The following is a 27,137-nucleotide window of genomic DNA, read 5'->3' on the forward strand; positions in this document are numbered from 1 at the left end:
AGTGAGAGCATGAAATAATGCTTGCCAGAATTATCTTTTTATAACACCCCTGTGAGAATGTATGATTCATATGCAGAGACGTGGCACTGGGAGGCATTTGAAAGGGCAAGGCCTGCAGAGACAGGATTGTGCTGGGCAGAGGAAGCTAAATCTGTCATAATTAGTGTTCAGACTATCCAGCTGGAACATGCTTTTCTGTGCCTTGCTCTACCACTTGTAGCTGGGTTTCCTCTAGGAGAAAGCTGGTTGGGTCATTTCAGCAAAAAGACAGGAGGAATGAGCTGGCAGATATCCAGTGTAGATGAACTGGGGACTAGACATGGGAACTGTTGCCAGACCTGCAAGATAACTATTTGACAAAGCCAGGATCTGAAGAGGCTGGGTACATGTCAGGGCACCAAGAAGTACAGTGAGGGAGTTAGGGGATTGAGAGGACTAGGACAGCATCTCCAATGAATGGACAAGGAAGAGACAACTGCTCTTTTGGGAAAAGGCAGAGAATCTGGAAAAAAAAATAAAATTTTTGTAAGGCCTTTCTTCATTTTCACTTTATTTTATTATTCTCCCTCTAATTTATTTGCCTTCTTTACCACATGAACTACTGCAGCCCTTTCAGTTGCTCTGCTTGTGAATTGTTTTCCAGGTCCCTTTTTTTGAACATGTTTGAACACAGACACATAAATGGGTTAGCCTGAAGAATGCCCATTTGGCTTGCTACTAAAAAATTTTTCATCACCTCCAAGAGTCAAATTTATTCCTGGATTTTCAGTGCTCACCTTTCAAAGTAAAAGCTTTCCATCTTCTATTCTTTAAAATGCAAGCCTGGTTTGTTGGGTTTTTTACCTCTTTTGAAGTGACTTGTCCATGTTTATGCCTCAGGCTTCACCTCTCCATTTACTGACAGCCTGATCTTTCAATATTTTAAATTGCTTTTACTGGCAAGCTCAAGAAAGGACCAAAAAAGATTTGGCATCCACTGAGAATAAACTGCTTTCCTACCTCTGATCCAGAGTAGGGTAAAAACACACTAGTGGTGTGCTTGCTGTTTTGAAAAGTTGACTCCACCTAGAACATTCCCAGATAAATCTGTCTGAATATAGCCTTAATTGCAAACTCATCCCTCCTCATTGTTTGAATAAGACAGAAATTATTTAAACTTATTCACAAAAGTCAAGGAAGATGACAAGTAGTCAGGATACTAAAAAGCAGGTTGAGGTAATGAGGTGATCAGGCTGCAACTGTCAATGAATTTCTATTGAGGCATTTGAAAATCCAGTGAAATTCCTACATGCAATCTGTCAAACTCTTCTGGAAAGCAGAGATAGAAAAAGCACCTCTTCTTTTTTGAGAGAAAATGCTTTTCTTTTGTATAGGTCTTGTCTGACCTGATTTCTATATTTGACATTTATTTGGTTTTTGGTTCTGAGGGGGTTCCATCTTGAAAGGAGAGAGGTGTACAAATTTGCAGCTCTGTCTCAAACTGTGTGGCTAGATTTCAGCCACTTTAGCTATCATTCTGGAAAATCTACATTTCATCTGAGAACTTCCACTGAGAACCATGATAGGATTTTCTAATGCAGACCTTTAAATGTCTCTGTGTTGCACCATCTGGTCTTTATTTGTGGGTTTGTGTAATAAAATGCTATGACCACAAAGTACAACTATAATTACTCTTTTCTATTTTTTTTTATTTTAAACTTCAGTAGAAATCAATTTATTTAGGCTTAAATAGTTTTTTTGGCATGACTGCAAGATTTCTGTGATGACACTGCATGTTGCAAATGGGCAGTGCAGTGCTGACACCAGCAAGTCCAAATGCCAGCCAATACTATACACAGTAGTAGCCCTGGGACAAGGATAACAAATGAGCATGTATCTAATTAAAGTTCTCTGATAGGATTAATCAGTTGACATTTTGCCACATAAATCAATAGCTGGACTTTCCTCCCAACAAAAAGCCTCCTTTTTGCTGAGGAAGCTATTCACTCTTAGCTAGAAAGTCAATGTTTTAGGCAGATGATCAATTCACTGTACATTTCATGCATTCAGATTCAAAATACAAACAACAGATGGCTTTCTCTACAGTCCTAAACCTAGATTTGATTGGTGTAATCCACTAAACACTGCTGGAATTCAAACCCTGTAAACTTAGAATGACCTATGGATCTCTTTTCTACCCTTCTCAAATGGAACATGTGAAATTTAGCAGGTACATCATGCGATTTAGATCTCCAAGAGATATAGAGAAAAACAAGAACGATTTTGTCACTCTTAATAGTTGCTATGAAACTGTAAAAGTTGGCAAAGTAACTTCACAGCAGGAAGAACTTCATTAAGAATGACCAGAAGAAGCTGCTCTCCAGATTACATCCATATCAGCTGGACCCTCCTGCTAGTGCATGCTACTTTGAGCTGTTACATGTTTCGATGAAAACTCTTGGGCTGGGCTTGAGAAGATTTGGCTTTTAATTAGGTAATTATAAATCCCTAATTATAGGATTATAATCTTTCCAATATCTCTTCTTAACTTTGGTGCCAACTAGACCAGATGAATCGGATTTATCCTCATCCTTGAGGAGAATGAGATATTTCTTCCAGAGATAAAAGTTGTTGTCTGTAGATCATAAGTGATTGGGTGTTAAGATTACCACTATTAAGCTGCTTAGACACAGGATTAAGGTTCATTTTTTTTAAATTGCAAATAGTTAACATGTTGTCATGTGCTTTCTATAGCTGAATCTGAATCTGTTCAGCAGCAATACCAAAATTTGTAAGAACGTTAATATCCATGTGTAGTAACTGTTATATTAAGCAACATGATTTTTCCATGTAGATGTAGGATTTCACAAAATTCAATTAAAATATTGTAAACAAGAGGAAAATTGGACACTTCATGTATATATATATATATATATATATATATATATATATATATATATAATTGAAAGGTCCTGCTGTTTCTTTAGTGAAAGCTGGCACTAGTGAAAGATAATACACTGTTACATTTACGCAGGGAAACTACCCAGTGTCTCAGTTTAACTTCAGGAGTCAGCTGAATCCTGAAATTCATCATAGTAAGTTAAAAAAAAAAACCAAACAATTTTACCCCAAAATTGAGTTTAAGGAATATCAAAACTACTTAAGAATCTAAGTAATATTAAGGGAATAATCACAGAAACAAAAGGGAAAGGTGAGGAGGATTTTGAAAATAACATTAGGATGACTCCATAGAAAAAGTTACATAAATTAAAGAGATCTCACATTGAACAATTGTGCTAAATAAACCTAAAATTAAATTAAATATTTGTTTAGTTTTGGGTCACATGAACAATATTTATTTTCCTAAAAACTTGAAATATTTGGTTGTGGAAAGTTTTTTGTGTTTTGTTGGTTATTTTTTTCTCCTGTTCAGATTTGTTCTTCAGCTACTAGCTGAAAAACCCCATGACCTGTCCTGTTGAACACCCTCTGATGCAAATCTGATGTTGTTCCTGCTGGAGCATACATTAGTTTTAGACTTACGCACATTTATAGAACATAGATCTTATATGCCAAGGCCTCTCTGTCAATCTCTATGGCTAATCTGAAGCCTTGGCTGATCTCAGCATTAATACACCCCAGTAGATTATGCTTTTTAATTGTTCTCACAACTATACTGAAGACGTGCTTTCAAATGCTGAGGACCCTAATAGGCAAAGAGATTTTGCAGTCATCTACAAATGAAAGCTGCACTAGAGGATGTGAAGACCATAAACTGGATGTGAAGAAAAGGCATAATCAAGAAAGTGGAAATGTATGTGGAATTTGCTTCCTCTAAGTCATTTGTTCAGCTTGAAATCAGCAAATCCAACTCCTGACAGATATTAAATTTTTACAATAATTTTTGAACTGCAGGATGAAAATGCAGAGTTATGGTCAGCAAACAAAATAAATCCTGCAGAACTAGCTCACATACAATGTGGGTGTTATTTCATGCTTATGATCTCTCTTTGGAAGTTCATCCAGATCACCAGGAAATCATTTGAATGAGGGGGTCAAATTTTTCTTTGCATCTCCCCTTTGATTCAGTTGACTGTATGGGATGAATTTGAAGGTTATAAAAATGGTATTGCATTGGCATATGCATATATAACTCTTATGAATATGGATAGAAAGCTACAGTTATTTCATACACAACTGGAAAAAGTTTCTCAGATCCACAGAATGAATCAGTTTTCTGAATAAGAATTTTTAAATTGTTAACATTTTTTTTTCTAATTAGACTTAAGCTAGGTTTCTGAGTTCCTGAATTCGCAAAACCTCTTTATCTCAGTGCCATGTATCTCCTTTTTAAAAACCACCTGTAAAGAAATGACTGGAAAGTTAAACAGAAGATAAATTTTCACACCTCTAAGAGTCCACATAGAATGGTCTGGGTTAGAAGGGATCTTTAAGGTCATTTATTCCAAACCTCACAACGTACATAAGGGGACACCACTATAAAACCTACATTGCACTTGTAATTTCTCCTTTTTTCATGCCTCTTGACACACTGCTTTAGATTAGTATTTTATTCTGTAACATTCTTAGAACTCTAACATAAAGTAATGTTACAGTGCAGTTTACATGCCTCATTTTATGTAGTTATGTTCATTGACATGAATGATGTGACATCTGATGAAAAATTTTACACTGTGGGCAAGACTGTCTGTTAAAATTTTTTTGTAACTCTTCTGATATCCATTCTGACACACAGCTAATGGTAGCCAAACAGCTGACCCATACATTTACAATAGTTCCCACCAAATTACTAAGTGTGCTATGTGCAAGGTTGTTTCCTGATCATTTCAGAAACTTTCTTTTTGTCTTTTTTTCCTTTTTTAATCAGTTTTGGACACACTTTCCTCTCTGGTTAACCTACATCTTATTAGCATGAAAAAGGCATTGTCCTCTGCTGGAAGAGTTATGTGATGAGGAAACCACTTCCACAGGAGGCAAGCTTGTGGTCAATTTTTTCCCTGCATACAGAGCAAACAAAAAGCTTTCTGTAAAGCAGAATTTAAAATAGGGTTTTCATGAATCATTGTTTGCTGGACATGCCAGGGAAATCTAAATTAAGGAAGACATCCTTTCACTTAGTTAGGGAAAACCACAGTTCATAATTCTTAATTCTTACAGAAACACACAATGGCGAACTTTGTACTGTTTAGATACTGAAAGTCAAACCAGTTTAGATTAAAAACTAGGTAGCTATATTTTATTACTGCTCCAGGAAGTACTTTTTATGAGAATTGGAGGGCAAAAAAGTTAACTGCAGTAGAACTGATCAGGAATCTTTGACTACATGAATTTTCACTGGAAAAGATTAATGTTCAAACCTAACATTTTACAGAAAATGGAAGATTTGGAATGAAATACTTTTGGAAAAATTCACAGTGTCAAAAAATTATTTCAGGCTTTCTTACAATTAGATGAAAACTGCAGAGACCAAGAGCCTGGCCAATGTTCCATAGTCCTGAGGCACAGAAAAACAAGCTTCCAATGTTAAACATGTATGACATGAAACATGAACACAGATCTGCTATATTCCAGGCAAATGTCCTAATGAAAGGGTATATATTTGATGTTTTTCTTGCTCAAACAATGTTATTTTTATAAACTCAATCAACTCCCTACAGGAGAATTACGCAGCTGCTTCTCCATAGGTTGATGGTGGGATTTTTGCCTAAAATAAGGGAGGCTGAGAAGTAGTTCCCTGCTCCAAGAAGGCCAGAACAGTAACTTTCTCTCTGATGTTTCATAAAATGAGAGGTAGGTAACCTAATTAATCAAATCATCATTACTAACCATTAGTAATTGTATAACTGAAGTTGTTAGCTAGGTCAAGGCATCTCTAAACTATATTTCACTAGCTTGCATCTTCCTACAATAAACTGGTCTTTCACCATTCTTACCACTTTGTTTATCTGGGAAGCTGTTTATCTCTTTGTTTATTCTGTGAAGTTTAAAATACAAGAAAGATGAACACAGTTGTTTGAGGGAAAGATATTTTCTGAAATTAGCCCCAAATAAAACCAAAATCCAAAGGGTTATGTCCTGAGAAACTACATTTCATTTACACCTAGATCTGGAACCAAACTCTACAGAGATTCATAAATGAATGAATAATATAGCCCTCAATGATGAATTAAAAGCCCTCAGATTAGGGGTGGTTTAAATTTGAATCAGTATTACAGAAATAAAATTATAAATCAAAGAAATTTTTGAAACATAATGAAACTACAAAATAAAGTTAAACTTTTTTTTGTTACTATTATTAGCAATCTTAAAAGTTACTGTTATTTTTCTTATATTTGAACTTCATAGACATCCTGTGAATCAGAAACAAGTATTTAGGAAGAACTGATAGGACATGGAAAAACAAAGGATTCCCATCTTTATTAAATTTTGATGATTCACTGTAATTTTTTATTAACTCATCCCTTAACTCCAACCTTTAGTATTGTCCTCTGAATTGGTATAAAATTCTGCAAAACTTAGAAATGTTACTAGCTTTTTGCTTGAAGTCTGGCAAAGTTTGGAGCAAATTTTATTTTCATTGGATAAGTTAAATTCATTCATAACTATGAGTAAAAATTTGACAAGATTCAAGTCCATATGGATGAGAAAATGAGGGGTCAGATACTTGCAATTTCATTACTCAGCTTCAAAAATACTGTACACCTCTAAATACTTTCCTCTGAAATTTCTTGCTTGGCAAACAAAGTGTTAGACTGACAATCCCCTACACTGAATGAGTTTAGTGTAAAAATCTTATTATTACATCCACAACAGTATTAAAGTGTAAGAGAAATAAATGTTTGCAGAGAAAATTAATTGAACTGCTACTACTGAGGGGAAAAACAAGGGTTTTGAGCAAACCCTTTTTTAGTGCTCAAATAGAAGCATGTTAAATACATGCTGAGAATAATAATTTTATTTTAAACATAACCGTGGTAGTCAATTAGCCAGTTGGAAAGAAAATGGCAGATACTATTGGAGAGGAATATTAAGATCTAGAATAGAATAGAAGAATAGAAAGAGATAAAAGCTGTCAGCTCTGTGAGTTACAGAGGATGACATAAGTTAGGTCCTGCAGAACTACAATGAAGGGAACACAAAAATATTTGCATGTGCCATGAAAAATAACATATCTTTTTTAGTCCATGACTTTTAGAGACAACACAAACATTAATGGAAAAGCAAACAAACTGTCTTTTGTAGATCTTTGAAGTGTTAAGAGGTTGAAGAAGAAAAGCTAATTGTTCTGAAAATATTTTATTCTATAGACCTTCACTGACTGTCTTTGTGAGCTCATTTGGATGCACAGCTATAGTTTCACAGATGATTTTAGATGTATTAGGTGAAGGATGTTGCATGCTGTATGCACAGGTTTAACTCTGCTGGATTTAAATAGTTCCTTCAGTGATGGGGACATTTTTCTGATATCTGTAGACAGATAATGGCAGGAATTGCTAATACAGAAACTAAGAAATGATCTTGAGAGATCATAAGATAAGACTTTCATCATGTAGCTTGAACCTCTTGCTAGGAAATCATGATTTTTCCAAATTATTTTAGGCATTATGGCAGGCATTGGATTTCTCTGTGGAACTGCCCAACAGCCAAACCACAGAAACTTGCTTTAAATTCCACTGAAGCCTGTTTGCAGGGCTGAATCAGGTCTCAAATTGGACCTAGATATAATCAGCATAATTAAATGTTGAATTCATAAGAAAGCAGCAGAACTTCATAACACATAAAAGCCGGTGAAACCAAGATGAAGCAATAAAAAGTCTGCTCTCAATGTAGCAGTCTTGTTTCTGCAGCTCTTTTCCTACTGGTTTATATCATCCAGCTCCTGGGAAATCAGGTTCTTCCTGTGAATTGAAGATCATTAACACTCTGAAAACAAACACATGGTTTTCTGTAGATTCTTGCTAGCTCTTCCTTAATGTGAATACATTTTGAGCTAACCTGAGAGAGACAGGAGCTTAAAAGTGTCTTTTTAGTTTAAAAGAGACAAATGCTTAGTTTGTATCAGATCATAAAGACAGCAGGATTAACACAGAAGAGACAGCAGGATTAACACAGAAGAGAGACAACAATGAAATCCATCTCATGTAACTTTGGACATCTGTGGTAAAAGACATCTATATCTAAGCTAATAACCTCCCCAAGCTCCTTTTATCATAAATAGAGAGGAAATAGGTAGTTTTGGTAAGGTAAGCAATTAGCCCAGATGTCAATGCTTACAGTGTAAATGATTACATTTGTTCAGGTGAATCCCACTCTGAACTACTATAACATGTAACCTTTAAATTATTATGTCAGGCCCTTAAATCTGAGTTGATTTTTTGGCTTCAAATCAGCAGTGTACTTAAGCAATGTCCTAATTTTAAGCATATAAATAGTCTTATAGAAGTCAGTGGGATATTCACACATTAAAGGCACAATTTGGTGCTTTGCTGAATCAAGGCCTACGTGAGTACTGTGCCACATGTGTTTTTTCATGCAGTAACTGTTACATCACTTTCCCTTTAGGTAGTAATTTCACTGTACAGTGGAATTAATGTTTTCAGAAAGGTCTCTTAAAGTTTAAGATTTTGGCATTTTTAGAGCAGATGCTAGTAAGTTGGTAGGGCTTGTATTCTTTCCTATACTTCATAATAGCACTAAAATCTAATAAAATATAATCCAGTGTTTTTGCTACTACATTAAGTGAACACTTAAGCTGCTTGCATTTCTTAGTAAAGGTTAAAAATATAATTAGAGATATACTAATTTTTTTCATGTTTCATGTAAAAATGATGAGACCAAATAGTAACTCCAGTTACCAAAGTGGTAAAGGTCTTTTCAATCATTTACAAGCTGGACAGCACAACATATCCACCACTCATCTGTCATTTCTAATCCTTAAAAGCATAGATGAGTTCTCACTGTATCTAAATTTTTCAGTGGCTTTGTAACTGTACTGTTTATACAATTTATACAATCTCATTGAAGAAAACCTAAAACTGAAGCATATCTTAAACTGCATATTTTTATGTGGATCAGTCTCCTGGTTCATTTGAAAGAAGAGGGTTCACTTATAGTGAAGAGAAACTTGAAGCCAGAAATTGCAAAGAAGAAATCCTGTCACTGGGGTGTTTGATGCTCTGTTTTGATCTCAGTGGACGTCCACACAGAACACAATATTCTGGGTTTATCAGCATACCTGACCCCTTGGATCAGCATTTAGGAGCACTGCCAAGAACAGGTCTTTGCTGCCCCACTGCTGCAAGGGAGGTGCAAGCTGTTCAGCTGAATGCAAATTAAATGCAAAACTTATATTTCTGACAAATTCCCAACATGGCCTTTGGTAGGATAAAAGTTTGGCCTCTTCTCCAGTAGGTGAGAAACACTGTTTTGCTTGCTGTGAACTTGACAGACAGTCAGCTACTCAGTACAGAGATCTTCCCAAACAGGCCTCACTGTAAACTATTTTTATACAGAGATATCCTGTAGCAGTCCTTATAAAAATAAATGAACTAGTGACATTAAGCCGAAAGGTAAGCAAAGGTGCTGAGTGTTAGACATATTGGGGGGGGGGGGAATCTGTTAATCATTTTATTAATGTTTTCTTTTCTGCAGAAATCCTTGAAAATGCTTGTAATTCTTTGCAGCTGACAGGCTGCTGATTTTGCAGAAAGAAGAGCTTTTGAGTCCTTTAACTCCAAGTCACAGTTGTTCCTTGTTTTGACTGTTGGAGAATTAGTTCAATAACCTCCCAAATAGTAAGTGCCTATGCTCTCACAATTTAAGCGTAAAGTCTGCATCTGAGAAAAATTATAGTCAAACAAATACTACATTGAAATACAAGCTTAATGAGTTACACTGAAGCTGTGTAAGGGATTGCCAAAGTAATTTTGCTGCCTTATGGATTTTTACAATGCTGTTACTTCATTTGTTGTAACATATTTAATCCCTGTTTGAAGGATTCCCCTCTTTCACACACACTAAGTGGCACTCAGGCACTCCCAGGCTTGCGGGAAATGGCAGCCAGAGGTAAGGATTTGGATCTGTGACTTCCTCTATCCTTTCACCACACCCACAATAAAGCACATGAGGCTCAACTGTCCACTTGGTCTAGCACTAGTGCTGTCTTCAGGATTGGCATAGTGGCACCTTCTCAAAACTCCAAAGGGAACCTCCCACTTTGAAGCATACCTCAGATGCATGTTTCCAAGCAGTCTGGATATTCCCCACTTTGGGTATGCACCTACCAGACACAGGTTTCCCGTGCCCAAGTTGACCAACATGTTGGTCCACCAAGACGTGTTGCAGAAGAGCAGCTTTCTCAGCTAAGCCAGGCTGTTCCCTTGCCTTCACCCACCTTTCAAAATGCGTGGGGCACCAGATTATCCCAGCCAACCCTGCTGCCCACAGTAAAACAGGACACCTGCCAAGAGGAAGATAAGCTCTTTTCAGGGGAGAGATGTGTTTCAGACCACATGTGGAAACAGGAACACATTCTCTCTGCAATAATGAAGCAAAAGTTATCTAGGACCACCAATCCAACCAAATCCCTGATGCTTTTTTGGCTTTCTAAAGAGTGTGCGGAAGCACCTGATGCTGTAGTCAGCCATGAAGATTGGGCTTGACAGCTTACTCAGGTCTGATTAGCAATTGTCTTCATATGGTCTGCAAATAAGAAGAGCCATTCACCATTTTGCACCACTGAGTCTTTCTCCTTTGCTCTGCTGCTTTTATCCTCTCCCTTTCTTTCACTTTCCAAGGCAATGAAAGGTGTATTGACATCTCAAAAGCAAGAGAATTTATCTTTTTCTTCCTTTCCTTGGCAGAAGAAGAAATTGCATCTAGTATTCTCACAGTAAAATTAATTTGGTAAATTTAGGTTGTATGTTTAAATAATTTGGGTCTTGTTCTCATTTTCTTTACATTTATATCTTACTAAATACATCTCCAAATCTTGGCATGAGTGATTTTGGGTAAGGGATAGACAGGCTGAGGTTCCTGTATGAAAGCACCTATGACATTTTTCACTGTAAGGTTTTGTGCTGACAGAATCATTCTGTCAGCTTTATTCCTGTGAACCAGCTCTTTCCAGAGACAATGAAAGAACAGACTACAGGGTTTCAGGTTACAAATCTAGAATAGCTGTATCACACAGACTCCATACACTTCCTAGGTTGTCTGAAAAGCAGTGGCCCTTAACGTACTGTGCTTGAATTAAAAAAGCTGAGATAACCCTAGGCCTTCCTGGTGATAAAACAAACAAAAATTTTCAGAATTAGAAAAGTAATGTCAGATCTTGTTTATTGTGCAGTGTGAGCGCGTTTTTCATGTTTATTTGGTGACAATGTTAAACTTGGATAGTGAATTGTGTTAAGAAAACTTTTTAAAGGCAAGATACCACTACAAGGTCAATTAGTTAGAAAAATGAGAAATCTTGTTTTATTTCATCCTCTGATTTCTATGAACCATATAGAATAGTCAACCTTTTAAATGTACTATGGTCTCACCTGAATTTTTCTTGTCTCTGTCCTCATTCTTTTTATCTGAATATTATATTAGTCTGTGAATCAGCTGTGAATAGGCCCTGTGATCAGAGACTGTGGTCTGGACACAAAGAAAAAAATGATGAGATTGAAACAGACTTGCACGATCTCTCTTTTTTCTGTTTTCCTAACTTTTCTAATGTAGATTTTTTGTATTTGTTCTGAATTGAGCACCATTATGTGTTATTCAGTCTCAGATAAAACACATACATTATACAAGAAAAAAAAGGTATTTTGCAAAAGTCCTTCTTTTGCTACTTAAACTATAATTAACTGGTCAATCTTAAATCCTACATTCACCATAATGTCTTCTACAGTCCTAAATTTCAGAGAAATTATTGGGTTAATTCAGGTCACTGCCATTATAAATTAAATCTGAGAGTAATTAGAGTAGTGAAGGAGTAAACAGGAATAACGTACAGAGCAGACAGTTACAGCAACGTAAAAGAATTATGGGAGGTTTGCCAGAAATACCAATCTCTTGTAGAGACAGGAAGAATTTCCGTGGGGTATGTATCCTCACATGGAGAAGAATGGAATAAAGAATTCTTATTTTCAGCGAAGACTAGTGGAAGACAGAATATTAAAAAAAAAAATTATCAACAAGCCAAACCAAAAAAAAAAAACAAACCCATTTAATTTTAACCCAGGATTGAACAAAGAGATAATCAAAGTTGCCAACAGCCCTCAGTTAGTGACTGCATGGTTTTAGGACCATTATATCAATCCTACACCTGTTTTAACCCCCAGCTCCCTTGTTATCCCCACACAATCTCCCTGTGCTCTGTGGAATTCATGTTTGTTTTTATGGCTAATGGGCATGGGCAAAAGCCAGCCTCTGCTTCAGTTTATGTTGGCATCTCTCCACAATGAGAATGCAAAATCACTAATAATCCTTCTATGACCTTTCTGTAGTTCACTGGGCTTTTATGGTTGAGATCTTTCGCAACTGCACTGAGAAGGATTTAGAAATTTTAACTGTTTCTGGTAACTGACAACAAAGGGATGAAGGTAGGATTTCCCTGTGGAAGTCATCGTACTCAAGGTGGTTAACATTACACGAAACCAAAACAAAAATGTGCATGTTGAGTGGTATAAAAGACATGAGCTGGGAGATGAGGCTAGCTCAGAAAATCTCATTCCCCTTGGCAGCAGATTGGGTTAATTTTCTGCTTGGTTAATAGAGATCCACTCTAAACATGGCATTAGTGATATTCAGAAATCAAACACTGCCAAAATGAGTTTAAAACATTCTCAACATACAGTTAGAACATTCTTAAAATTAAATTCAGTACATTACCTCACTAGTTACAAGATATTTTGGGGCTAAACTTTGTCTGTACTTAGTTATACTGAGCTCAAAATGAAATACGTATTTCGTGGTTCTTCTAGAACTTAAGCAGTATTTAATGATGGCTCGAAATGACATTCTTCAGAGAGGTCTCTGCCTTTTTGATAACCACTGAAAAACTTTATTACTTGTTTTCCTCAAATATAGACTGAAATTTAAATTTAGGAAGTGATCCCTGTTGTGTTAACACTATTTTTTTGGTGAATTCAGGCAGCTTTAAGAAAAGCTTCAGAGGGGAAATGTGACTGTTCCTTTAAATCTGAAGAAATGCAAGAAACAGATGAGAGAAATAGAAAAAGAGATAAAATCTGTTGAAAATTAATGGAATAGAAATGCCATCAACATTTCAATGTATCAACAATGGGTTTGCTTGTAAACTGAACCTGAATGTAGGATGCAATCACATCTGGTTTTGGTAGTGAGCTTTAAATGATCCAAATATCAAAACTACCACTCCATTGTGTTAATGTTTCACCTACCATTTGTATACACAGGTTCCTTATAGCTTCACCACCAATTAGGTGCAGACTTATGCAAAATTCTTTGTCTGTGTATTCTGTCTTCTCCCTTCTAGACTCAAGCCATTTGCTATATTTTCCCTAATATTGTTTCATTCTAGGTATATTTTTGTCTCTTTTCTACTGTTTCTAACTCTATTCAATTGGTCTACTTTGTTTTTATAGCAGGGTAGCCAAAACTGGACTCCAGCTGAGGCCTTATGTGTACAGAATAAAGAATAATTACCTCCTCTGTGTTACTTGCCACAGCCTGTTACTTATTAATAGTATCACATTTTTCACCTGGAGTTAGTTTGTGGTCCACTTTAACCTCCCTTCCTCAACCTTTTCTTTTTTCTAGCATTCTGCCCAGCTAGTTATTCCTGATTTTCTGTTTGTGTTCAATTTCCTCTCCCAACTGTTGCCTTTTTTTTTTTTTCTTTTCCATTTCATCATGTTGCTTTTGGACCATTTGTCTAATTTCTCAGGACTGGTTTGAACTGCTATGTCAGCTTACAATGTGCTTCCAGCTCTGTGTGACTTACAAATGGCACGAGTAGTCTCTGTACTGCTATTCATTATTTAATGAAAGTAACGAATAGAAACGGATGCCACAGAAATGTGTTGTCAATTTGTGAGAGAAATGTTGACAACTTCTCTTTGAGTATGTTTCTTTCAATTAGTTATTCGTTTATCATAGGGTCATTTGTTCAAGATAATATTTCCTTCTTTGACTTAGGGGAATGTCATGCAAGGCAATGTCAAAAAATCTTACTAAACCCAGTTGGTATATGTTACTGCTTTCACTTTATCTAGCAGATATTTCCAAAAGGAAATGAGGTAAAATAAATTTTTTTACTCTCTCTTTGCTCTCCATTTGTTTCTTATTTTTTGCTCGTTTATGCCACCTCTTCATTTTTTGTTGTTTTTTTTTCCTCTTTTTAAACCTCATAATTGTTGAACTGGCTCAAACAGAAGTGATACTAAATTCAGAGAAGGAGAAAATGTGCATCATTACCCAATGTAACCCTTCAAGAATGGACAAGGTGAGAGTAATTCAGCTGATTTTTTTAAAAGTAACATTTAATACAGATACAAACTCTGCCACCTTTAATCATAGTAATCTCTATTTCAAATACTCCTATTGACTTCAGGGTAATGTGTATCTTGTCATACTTTGCAAAAGTCTTGATTAATCTGTAATGCAAAGAATCCTGAGCAACTAACTTCTGCATTGGGTCAGAGAATTGTGGCTGTGCAAGTGTTTAAAAGAAAAGCAGACTAAGAAAAAAGATGCAGCATAAAACAAATGTTTCTTGATATTTAGGAATACTTGCTTTCAATTTTTCCGTTATTGAGTGTCATATTTACATTTAATCCAGTATTATCATGTTCAATATCAATTTACCTATTGCATGAAAGTTGCTTCATTCCCATGTCATTCTCCCTGTCCAAGAGCAAAAGGCAAGGTGACATTCAGTGAGATGAAGAGTGTCAAATGTCCATCTGATGCAGAAGAACTGCTCTCTCTGGAATGCTAGATGATTCTGTGGAAGCTGCTGCCAGAGAAGATCACAGTGACCAAATCTTTGTAGGTGATCTGACACACAGATGAGTAACTAGGAGACAAGCTTACAACAAATGATAATAGCAGCTCTGAAAAAACTAATTTAAGGTTTTAAGGTCAGACTAATGCTGACTATTGAGTTTTCAAACTGTAACTCTGGTTTAGAGGGACTTTGCATTTGAGCTGGTATGACAATTCTGCTTCAAAGTGCCCATCTTAAGTACTATGAAGAAAATTATTAACAAGCCCATAAATGCTTTACTTTGCCTTCAGTGTAAAAAAATAGTAGCATACAACCAAAATGGTTTGTATGACTTAGGATAAGCCAGTCACCTGAGCCTCCACCTCTGGATCCTGATTTTGTTATTTCATTGCAAATAGCAATGGTAGCTACTGGATCCATGCTGGATGGCGATGAGTGTAGGTGCAGATCCAGCACCTCTGTCTAGGTGAATAAGGGAGAAGCTGCACAGGCTATTGGAGCAGCTGCATATGATTCTTGAACAGAAATTCTACTCCCTGTTGTCTTGGAAAGAACTTGACAAGCAGTTCAAAACTGACCAGCAGTTCATTGGCTAAACTAAAGATAATATGGGATGATTAGCTTTACCTACCCTCAGAAATTTGGAAGAAGAAAAAAACCAAGGAAACAGTTCAATAAATTAAGATGTGAATTCTCTGAGGCTGCACTGGTATAACTAATATCAGATTATGGCTTGTTCTTTATCGATAAAGGAACATTATAAAATTTTAAACTTTTTAAACATAATTAAGCATTTTTAATATAATTAAAGATTATCAACATTTCAGAAGCTGTAGAAAAGACCAAAGTAGCTGTAGAAATATTGTTCCACTTTTTGACTGGATATATTTTAAAACAGATTCTAAAAAAAAGACTTTTACATATTTGTCCTCTAAGAATAAACCTTATTTTCTACATGACAATAACAGAAATTAACTCAAGGGAAATTACTCACATATGTCAAGAAGGTAACGTGCCCCTCCGCTTTCAAAGGGTTGGCATTGATGTAAATTATTGCTTACAGGTGTTAAGTAACTTCTTTGATGGTTTTTTTATTGACTGACTCACATTTCTCAGGAAGATAAAAAGCTACTGTAATAGAACATTTGTTTAATTAAAAAGAGCTAAGGATTTTTCACAGGAAAGAAATGGGTGTGGATGGATGATTTTTGTTGAATGCACTTGAGCCAAGACTGAAAACGTTTTACCAAGTATTCTATTACCTTTCATTTCCACAATGTTACTTGTATCACGTGCTTGAATGTAAGTTTTGTTGAATAAAGAGTATTTCAATGATTTTTCTTTTTTCTTTTGGTTAACACAAATAATGATATTTAGAAATTGTGTAGGCACTTTCTTATGATTTTGAGTCCTTCATGCAACATAGTCCTTCAGACTTACTGGTTAAAGTCATGTCCTAGATACTTTGTTTTCTACAAGTTAAATGGTAACGAAACTTCAGTCAAATGAAATACAAACGGGTAAATTCCAAGAAGACTCATGCTGTATTCTCAAAGTGACCATCAAAAAGGCACTATTTAAAGAAATTCCTCTAGGTCTAAAATTTGGTAACACATATGAAAGTGTGAAAGCCAAAGGTGCATTTTTTGCTGGTGTAAATACCAGGAATTTCCCACTGAATTAATTGCTTTCCTTTGTAGTGAAGTAGAGATAGATAAGAAAATAACCACGAATTTCACACCTCCAGAATATATTTGCAGCAATGTCTGTGACTCAGCAAGAAACTTTGTGAGGGAAAACTAATAAATTTGTGCTTTTCTTTCACCTTCTCTAAGACAATATCCTCCTTCCCCCCCAAAAAGGAGCATATAAAATCCTGCTGCTGGTTTGCACTGCAATAAAGTACCCAGACACATAGTTTTATCAACTGCTAGTATGCCTTTAACAAATCACAATTAAATATTAACAGCCCGTGGAGCAGCATGGAGGACTCTGAAATCCTTTGAAGGCATATTTGCCAATTAAACACAGTCAACATTGGAGTAAAGGTGGCAAGGATCCAAACCAGAGAAATGAAAGTCAACCACTTTAGTGGCATTCATTAGCTCAACAGACATTCTTTGTGTGGCCTGTTTCTTTACTACTGCCAAATCCACACCCTGTTCAGGAACTTACCAGGGCTCAGATAAGCTTATTATGGAAATGTCACTTTGTCACACTTTACAACTTGCTTCTTGTTAAATTATCTTTTATCTTCTTTGTAGTATTTGTCACCTTTCCTTGGGTGCCTCTTGTGTGGCCAAATGGTATTGTGTTTGATTCGGAATAACCAAGTTGCAAAAGTTAATTGACGCTAATAGGGTAATACTTTAAAGATTTAGATTTCCTCTTCAGTATCATCTCATAGGACTGATTATGGATAGACATTTGTGCAGACACACCATGTTGTTCTATTTGGCAATGTGTGAATGTTTAGATGCTTGTTTGGGTCATCTAGTAATAGGTGCTGATAGGGCTGAGAAGGAACATTTGGCTGGGAATTCTCTACCCTGTACCTGGCCTTCCCAAATTTTGTTGTAACTGCAAACCCTGTGCTAAAACAGCAGATATGCTCAATGTTGCCTCTGCGTACTGAGAACAGGAGGTAAAAAAGAGGCTTGTTCACTGCTCCTTTTTCTGCTGAGAGAAAAGAAAGAATACCCTGGTGCTGGGTGCTGAGCATCCTGGAGTAATGCACCAGCATGGAGTGTGCACCATCCTTGAAACCTGCAGACTGCACACAAGCTTCTGTCCCATTTCCTTCATTTTGCAGCTTCAAAGCCACCTCACTAAATGGCTCTGCTTCATAGGCTTGGTCTGGCTTCTACCTGGGCCTTCAAAAATATCTGCACAAAGAAAGTAATTTCTGCTTTTGAGTCTCAAAGGCATAAATATGTAGCAAGAAAGAGTAGAACTCAGTCTCCACAGAGTCAGTTCAAAGTGGTAAAGGTAAAATTAAATATCATCATGAGGTCAAGACAAGGCTTGGGATGGCAGGGAGTAGGAAGAGGGATGGAGAAAGAAAGAACTGGGCTTGTTGCTCCAAGAAGAAGGTACAGAAACAGCCCATATAAAAACTTTCTCTTGATGTGGTCCTACTTCTGTGGCAATAGATAGCTTTACACAGACCTAGGCCACAGCTTTAACACAGACTCCAAGAGACCTGCCTTGTGTCTATATGTGACAAAGACATCACCATGGCTGGTTTTCTGCATCCTTATGCATATTTTGCCTATGCATATCCCTGCCTGTTGTTGAGATCTACATTTCAATACAGGGTTGTCCAACCTTCCTGAACTATACACACATCTTTGATGACATTCTCAGTTTTGAAGCACCCTTTTTTTTTAGTCTGTGCTGAAATGTTGTGTTTCATTTCACTCATCCTCCCTCACAGACACAGGCAAACAAACTATCCATCAGCAAGTAACTACAAAATAGAAGTGAAGAGAGAAAAGTAATTTCTTGGACAGATATTTAAATGACCATCATATTTTGAATGGTTCTTTGTATTTGTCATATTTAAGCTGATGCCCTAGTCTGTGTTATTGTAATATGTATCTGTTTGGTCCCAGGATTTATAATGACATAAAACCTTACTGGCTTGGAAATTTAAAGGTTTGGTTTGTTGGTTGTTTTTTTTTTTTTTTCTATATTCTATATTTATTCATGTATATACATCATGCATAATTCACTGTAGTCACAAATTGCATTTTCCATAAACACATGCAAATGTAACTTTAACCGAAGCAAGAAAGAACAAGAATATCTCGGAGTTTTATTGGTCTACTTATGTCTCATAGGCAACACTGAAACATTGTCTCATTCAACAATATCACTGCTCATATCTCATATACACTTTCTTTTTCACTGTTTTGAAAAAAAGGCCCTATTTAGCATTCCAAACACATGAAAATTCTTCACCTGAAGTCACAAGAGTATTACCTTGTCTCAGAAAGATACAAGAGAAAAGGAATTAAAAAATAAGCTTTCTTTGTGAGCATCAGGAACAAAACATCCTTTTTTCCTTGCTCCAGTAAGGAAGGCTTCTTCCCAAGCTGGCAAAACAGCTCCTCATCAGGTGTCTATCTGCCTCAAAGTTGCTGGCTAGGTTTACAATAGCAAGGGGTTTTGCTTCTAACCTGCTGATTCTGACATCACCCTTACTGCTGATTTAATGAGCCCAGTGTCATAAATAGGATTACAGACCCCAGAGGTCTAATTCTGAGCTCCTGAATACACTGAAGAGCAACAGTAGCTATGGTAAATAATTACCTCAAATCAAATAAAAATTACAGCTCTAAGATTTCAATGCTGTAGATGTTTGCTCAGTGTTCTGTACAATGGAAGTAACTTGGCTTTTTCTAGCTCCCAATGGAACAAGATGGCACCCAACGACTAAAACACCAACATCACAAATAGTGCCTATGTGAATACAGTATAGAAAGGAACACTGAAATCAGCCAAAATAAGCAGAAAGCAGTGTTTTCGCAGTGGGAACATGGGCGAACTGTGACCGTTCTGTTCCCTCGGCAGCTTTTTTTTATCTTTTGTATTTGGGTAAAATCAGGATCTGATTCTCAAAGTACAGATGTACCATGCAGTTCTGATAGAATGTGATGGGAATTAAATAAATGCTTTGGGAAGCTAATCTTTATCAGGAGAATTAAGACTTGTTCCATGCTTGCTTTATGACTCTAATTTTCAGATGCTACCTGATTACCAGGATGTCCACATGGGATACTTGGTCACCTGGATAAATATAATGAATGTTCTGCTTTTGTGACACTATTCACATGTAGATTTTAATTGTGGTTTGTACAGGAGGATGTTTTATGGAAGTTGAGAGCCAGTGAAGTAATTTTCTCATAACCCAAGGAAGCTAGTAGAAGAACAAAGGATGGGACTCAGGCCTTCTCTCTCTTATCTGGTATCTTCAATCACATTGTCTCTTACAATCATCAGCGAGTTTTCAGCTGTTGTATATTAGGCTGACATTAGTGAATGCAATCTGCTTTAGGATACATACATGCAAATTGTTCAGGGTGTTTTCTACCATTCATCAGCAATGCTAAGTAAATGACATTTCTGCATGTGATTAGCTCTGTATATCCCCAGATACTAATGTGCATATGTAAAATAGATGAAGCTATATATTTTAGCACGCACAAGCATGCAGTCATGAGCACATAAAAACACTTCCTCTCTCGCACAGATATACATACCACTTGTGGCAGATAAAAATAAATATGCCATAGGGAGGCTTTTTAGATGAGTATATATTGAGCTTGCCTTATCAACTTGATAAATTTTAATACCATTTGTGCAGCACTGCAGAGCTGTTTTCTAAAAGAGATTAAATATCATAAAGTACTCATACAGATTTTGTTTAATAGCAGTTTCCTATGCAGAACTGCAGAGTTAAACCAAAGGCAGGAAGTAGTCAAGCAGGAGAGGAAAAAAAATGCACGGTTAAGCAAAAGACTTGAAAAATTAGGCAGCAGAGGAAAGAGCACATTGAAAGCTGCTTAGATTTACTGAACCTGTAATGTGTGCTCTGCTTATTTACATAAGGTCTACATGATTATCTTCTCTGGTGTTCAGTAAGAATAGTCTTTAGTGTAGTATCTGCCACAACACATGGCACTTCAGTTATCTTGGAAATGCAGCCTTCTTATTAAAGAAACACACTAACTAATTTGTGACATGAACTTTTGACCGTTCACAGTGTTTGGAGACAATTTATTCCACCACTAGCAGATAAAAAGGGACAAGTTTGTATTCCCAAGTGTGCACATTACACTGCTTTTATTTTAGGCTTTGCAAAATTTTTGTTTGCTATATTTTTGTTGTTGTCTGCTTGTTTAAAAATATAGGTTCTTCATTCTGAACTTTGTTTGAATGCAGTTCTGAGACCAAATATTGTACTTTGTTACTTGTGAAACCAGGCCTTTTCATGAAAATGCTGGACGCTCTTCTGGGCCTTGATTTCCCTCAAGGTTTCTTTCTCACACTGCATGCCTAAACCTGTGTCTTAAATGTTCTCCAAGTATGAGCCTTTAACAGTCATTTTCTAAGGAAAACTTTCCACTTTGCCCTCTTTCAGTTGTACAGATAGATGGGATGTATATCTGCTATTCCTTGTCTATCAGGGTGGGTGGGTGTGCTTTCCAAAGTACAACTATATGGCAGTAGTCTGTGCCTATTCAGCTACCACCAACTTTTACTCATAGAAAGAAGAATGAGTGTGTGCACTTCTAGATATGTAAAAATAACATGCTTTTTGTTTGTTTGTTTGCTTCTGAGAACAGCAGCATCACATGGTTCTAGGTGAGTACTCAGTTACAGATTCATACAGAGAAAGTAGTGCTCTGCTTTGTTTACTTGAAAAGGCTTTTAAATTATTTTTTAAGTGAGTTTTGCATAGTTATAACTTGAAAAATGCAGGAATTGTTGCTCCCATAAGGAAATAAATAAACAACTCCAATGCATCCTGTAGTGGAAGAAGACTCTAAAGATTTCTTAGTAAAGCATTTCATATGGATATTTAAAAGAACCCCAACCAATCAAATAAAAAAATACCAAACCCACAAACCACTGGTCTTAAGCCATCTTAAGACCTTCATACTATACCAGATGAATTCTGAATTCACCAGCGACTAAAACTATTACTAGGTTATTTGTCCTTCCATCATGAGCAAGAGAGGACTCTGTAGCATCTCTCAGTTCTCTGTGGAAGAGCAACATTTCACACTTTCATGATTTGTTCTCATGATAGCTTAGAGTAAATGTTTACTATTTAACCACCCTGTATGATGGCTGGTTTTAAGCTTATGTGTCTGTCCACATATGTATTATTAAGTTGTCTTTTACTCCTGGTGGTAATCTTCATGCTCTCTGATGGTGGCTAAATGTACACATCTCTTCTGCTACCAAACACCACAGGAAAATTAGCCAGACTAATTAGCTAATCAGCTAAGAATGACCATGTACCACTGCCCAAGAAATCAAGCGAAAGATAGTATTCCTTTGTTCCTGTCCGTGTCTGAACAGGGATGTTTTCCTATGTTGTACCAAATGTAGTCTCAGGCTTCACTCCTGGTAGTGACCTTATAAGTAACATGTCTCCTGAAATTAAAGATGAGTGTTCTGCCAGCTGCCTAGTGGGTTATGGGAGTAACACCACCAGATAGCAAGGAGGCCACAAGCCTCCAGCTTTTGTTTTTGATTAACGAACATTCTTAGCAAATGCTTTTGCTTTAGCTCATCTTGCGCTGGTTCAAGAATTGTAATTCAAGTGGCACAATATGAATGCCCTAGCTATTGCTCTTAATCATGGCCCTGCTTAAAAAAAGACAGAAGAATGTCAGAGTCTTATTCAGTTATTCGTGGCTGGAATGCACTGTTGGTCAGCCAGCTTCGAACACTTCCATTTCTTAAAAAAAATGTATTAAAGTTCTCAAAGAGTGCACTCTAAAGTGTTTTTTCTTGGTTTGTTTCTTCACAGTAGTATTAGTGGCAGTATTTACAATGAGCTACTAAGCTGACAAAAAATTTTGTGATACAGTCATTGATAACCATAGTTATGAATAGTTCTGAGGAAAAGTGTGAAAGAATTCACAGCCTCTTCAGATTGACATTATTTATAGCACACCCCAGGATAAGGTAAATTTCAGTCACGTACAGCTTGTTTAAAAGCAGAGTAAATTTTTATCAGTCTCCTGAATACTAACAGATGAAAGGCTGTTCAAATTTTTAGGCCTTCTACAGTGGATAGCATAGCAAGAGCTAATTGGTACTGCTGCCATTCAGTGTTGAGGTTAACATGAAATAAGGCTGTTTTACAAAATTATTTGTTGTTTTGTACAGCTGGAGTTGATTTGTAGTTTGGAAGTTTCATAAATCATCTGTAGTACACAGAGGAAAGTAAAAGGAGTAGAATAAATAGTGTAATAGATGCATAACATGGCTTTAGAAATATATTCACTTCAGACAGCTTCACTTTAAATACAGCTTCTGAAGTCCTTATTTGGCATTTCCTCTTGATACATCAATGTTGAGAAAGGACCACATGATTTTACTGATAACAAGGTAACAACAATTTGTTCAAGCTTATATGAAACAGAGCCTCAATTTATAAATTTTTCCTTTCATGGCACTGGGATTTTTGAAAAGCAAAGATCTCAGTAAGCCAGGAGTTGTGAAATCTTGGTCAGGGATTAATCTTACTTTGGGTTGACTACAATATGGCTAAAATAGGCACTATGTCTTGGCACCACAACTTCCATCTAAGCACATGTACACTCTTGTCTCTTACTGTGACATGATGATATTAGAGCTCACTTATCATCCAGAAAGACCTTTTTGTTGACCTTGATTGTCTTGTGGTATAATAACACATTTGAAAGTCTCTTTGGAAGAAAATGTATGCTTTGGTTCCAGAAGCAAAAGTCAGATCAAACTCTGTTCAGCAGCCAAACCAGGTACTGCATGTTGGTGCAAAGGAGACCAGTAGAAAGACAAAACATTGTTATTGAAAATAATTGGCACTGAAATGTGAAGTGAAGCTAACTGCAGTATGACTAAATTCACAGTATTAATATGTACTGCATCACCTTTTATAAATGTACAAAATGTCAGCTTTTTGCCCATTAAATAATGAATGACTTGGTTCTGAACTTAGTCATTGCAACAAGAGCACTGTGTTGCTGAAAACTTGGGAAACCTCTACTCTAATAGTGTTGATATTACTGCAGAAAGGATCTAAGTTCACTAGATACTGAGGAGGGACACCTGGATACCTAAAAATAGGATTCACCATGCCTAGCACACAGAATGGAATCTCAGCTAGCAAACAGAAAATGCCGGAGAGGAAAAAGCTGTGTTTATTCATCTGCTCTCCCCACCTCACCCACTGGCAGCTCTGTGGTAGGTACTTAACAGGATTCAGAGCCAAAAGCTGTTTCCAGATTCCACGCACCAGCTTCATACATTTCCATAGTAATGACTTGCTCTCTTTCTTTCAAAATAGACAATCAGTTCATCCTACTCTTTCCAAACTAATGTAATGGTTAAAACATTTACCTCTTCAGCCTGAAACACTAAGAGTTGTGCCTCCTGCTCCCTTACCCAGCAGTTGATGGTTAAATGCTGGGGTGAGAGGAGCTGAGTTTGCAACTTCTCCTCCTCTTCTGGGCCACTCTGCATCACGGGGCAGAAGACTGCATGCTGAGAGCTGCTTCTATAAGCCCAGAGCTGGAGGACAAAACCTGCACAGAGTTGAAAGCCCAGCTTCCTTCTTCATCAAGAATGACCTATCCGCAACTTTTAGTCTCACTTCTATTTTGAAGCCCTGTCTGGTTCACATGGGCTACTAATATGGGCAACATGTAACTCTTGAGCATTAACTTAGGTAAACTAAGATATTGTATTGCTGTTCTTTAGGTGAGCATTTGACTAACAAGAGTTGAGGGATTCACAATGAGAGAAGAATTAAACTTTTTCCAATGAATGCCATCAATTCTGCCGTTGGTATATTTTCACAAATAACTTTTCTGTGCTACACAGTAGTACTGTATAGACAAATAAGGGCAAGCTTTATTCCTGAAGTTCAGCTGGCTGCCTTCGAGACTCCTTGGAAAGGAGCTCGATAATCTGGCTCAAGAAAGAGTGCATGAAATAATAGCTGCTATAGGCAGTGAAGTTGTAGAAGTTATTTATTTCTTTCATAATAAGTCTAGCTGATTGGGGAAAAACAAAAAAGGGGGGGGGGAGGAGAGAAAGAGAAACCCAATTGAAACAACCCCCAACACTGCAATAAAAGGCTCACATTGTGCATTACTGTAATTTATTTTATATCTAGACACCCATATGCATTTACTGTTTTGCTGGGAGGGTTTAAATATCCTGAGCTAATTATAGGACAATGTTTTCCAATGTACAAGGGTTAAATTGAAAGTACTGCTAATGAGGTACTATTCCTGGTTATTAAACTGAAAGAAGAAGGGTCTATTTAATTATAAAGTATGAAAAAAGAGCATAATCATGTTGCATTGTAACAGCTCTCATCTGGATTATTATTTTTATGAACATTTATAAACACTGCCTGGCACATTACTGAATTGTTTAACATTTATATGAATGTAGTTATTCTACAGAATAATAATGACACCATAGGTTAGTCTTCTTTTTATTTCACCAAAAATCTTACATATTTACTAGAGACATTTTGTCCTTTGTCAGAAATAGAAAATAACAAAACATGAAGGAAGTGGAAAAGACAGGAAGAACTGTTACTCTTGTCTCTGCGTGTTTCCATGTGGCCACTTAAAGTACTAATTCATTTTACTTTAAAGGGCTATGAATTGCACTGCAACTAGCAATTCTCAGTAAGCTATAAGACAAACTAAAAAATAAATTATAGTTTTTTTCCTTACTCTAACTCAGTTACAAAACCATTTATAGTAGAGGTTGCTCTTCCAGAATGACTTGTTCAGTAAAACATTTCTAAGAAACTGAGATATGAACGACTTTGAGAATCAGTTAATGAAAACATGCCAAGAGCTGCTTGGATATCACTTATTGGAAAGCTTTTAGTCTTTTTCACAGCAGCCAGATGACTTCTGTTAATTCTTTGCCTTCTTTCACCTGTCAAGAGCTGGTGGAAGTCATAAGGTGGCACTGGCTATATCTGTTGCATTGTATTGTGCATGGAAAGGTTATTTGTGAATTAGATAAAAGGTAACTGAGATGAGCCATGGAAGGGGGGAAGGTAGAGGAAGGTGATCTCCATAGTTTGGCTGATATGCATGTACCATGTGGTTAAAGGAGAGACTCAAGTAACTCAAAAGTTTCAAAGCACATCACTGAGCCACTGTGTTGGGTCTTTGACAGATTGCTGGGCATTTCTTACTGTGGCAGCTGTCAGCAGGTTAAGTTGGAAATGCTTATGCTTATGAGTTTAAAGGCTAGTTTGTGAAGTTAATTGTGTACCTAATGGAAGCTTTACTTGAACTTCTTGAACACACAGAACTTCTGTGAAGTAAGCGAAGCTTTTGACTTGAGGGAAGCTGTACACATCTTACAGCAGATCAAAGAGTGAATTATAGGTATTATGGCTGTACTGAGGCATTATATACCACTTCAAGAGGGTGAAGAATCTTAACTCTTTATCTTCTGGATTTAGAAACTGCGGTTTTACTAAACTAGATGTTCTGAAAGGTCACAAGTAATTACCAACTGTCATTAGCTCCCTGTTTTGTCACAGGATTTCCTTGGCTTTATAATAGAATGCAAATATGAAAAATAATTGTTTATTGTTATCTTACGGGCCTGCAATCTGAACCACTATTCTGACCAGATATAACTGGAACACACTGTTCATCTTATTGGAATGGAACAGAGATAGGGGCCATAATTTCATATATGTAATCGCTCAAATTCATGCTAGGAGGAATTATAAACAGTTGTGACTGTTTTGTTAGCTGGAAGCCAATCACGTGAAAGAGAACTGATGTGCTTCTGTCCTTCTGTCCTCCACTGCTTCCTAAAACATACAGGTCCACATTTTTCTGGCTATTTTCCAGATGACTTTCACCGATTTCTTTTCTTATTAAGCCAGTAATTACCATTTTAGAAGCTACTGACATACGATATCTTGCTCCTCCATATCTAAGCCTCTTTGATGCTCTCCACATCTGTCACTTGCAGCAGCTGATTCCTTACTGGTCACTTGGAGGTGGAATAATTCTTTGATCATCTTGTCTGAATCAGCATATTAAGAAAGGGAAAACCCTCCCTAAAGAGGCTGCCTATGAACAGAAACATGAGGAAGTATAAGTCTAAATTAACAAGCCTAAATGTTAATTTAGAGAAATAGGAAGAAGAGCTAGCTCTTGCTAGATTTTCCAGATCTCGCTTCATGCAAAGGAAAAGGAGAATGTCTAGGATTTCCTGGTAGCTGTCTCATTTTGGAAAAAAAAACAATATATATATATATTATGAAAGAGCAAGAAATGGAACAAGTCATAGTCATACTTTAAGTTACATAGGAAAGAAGAATATATGGTTAATATTTTCACTGGAAATCCTTTCACTTATTGTATTTCCTACCTATATAATT

This window comes from Melopsittacus undulatus, chromosome 3 (genome assembly GCF_012275295.1).
Source record: "Melopsittacus undulatus isolate bMelUnd1 chromosome 3, bMelUnd1.mat.Z, whole genome shotgun sequence".
Lineage (NCBI taxonomy): Eukaryota > Metazoa > Chordata > Aves > Psittaciformes > Psittaculidae > Melopsittacus > Melopsittacus undulatus.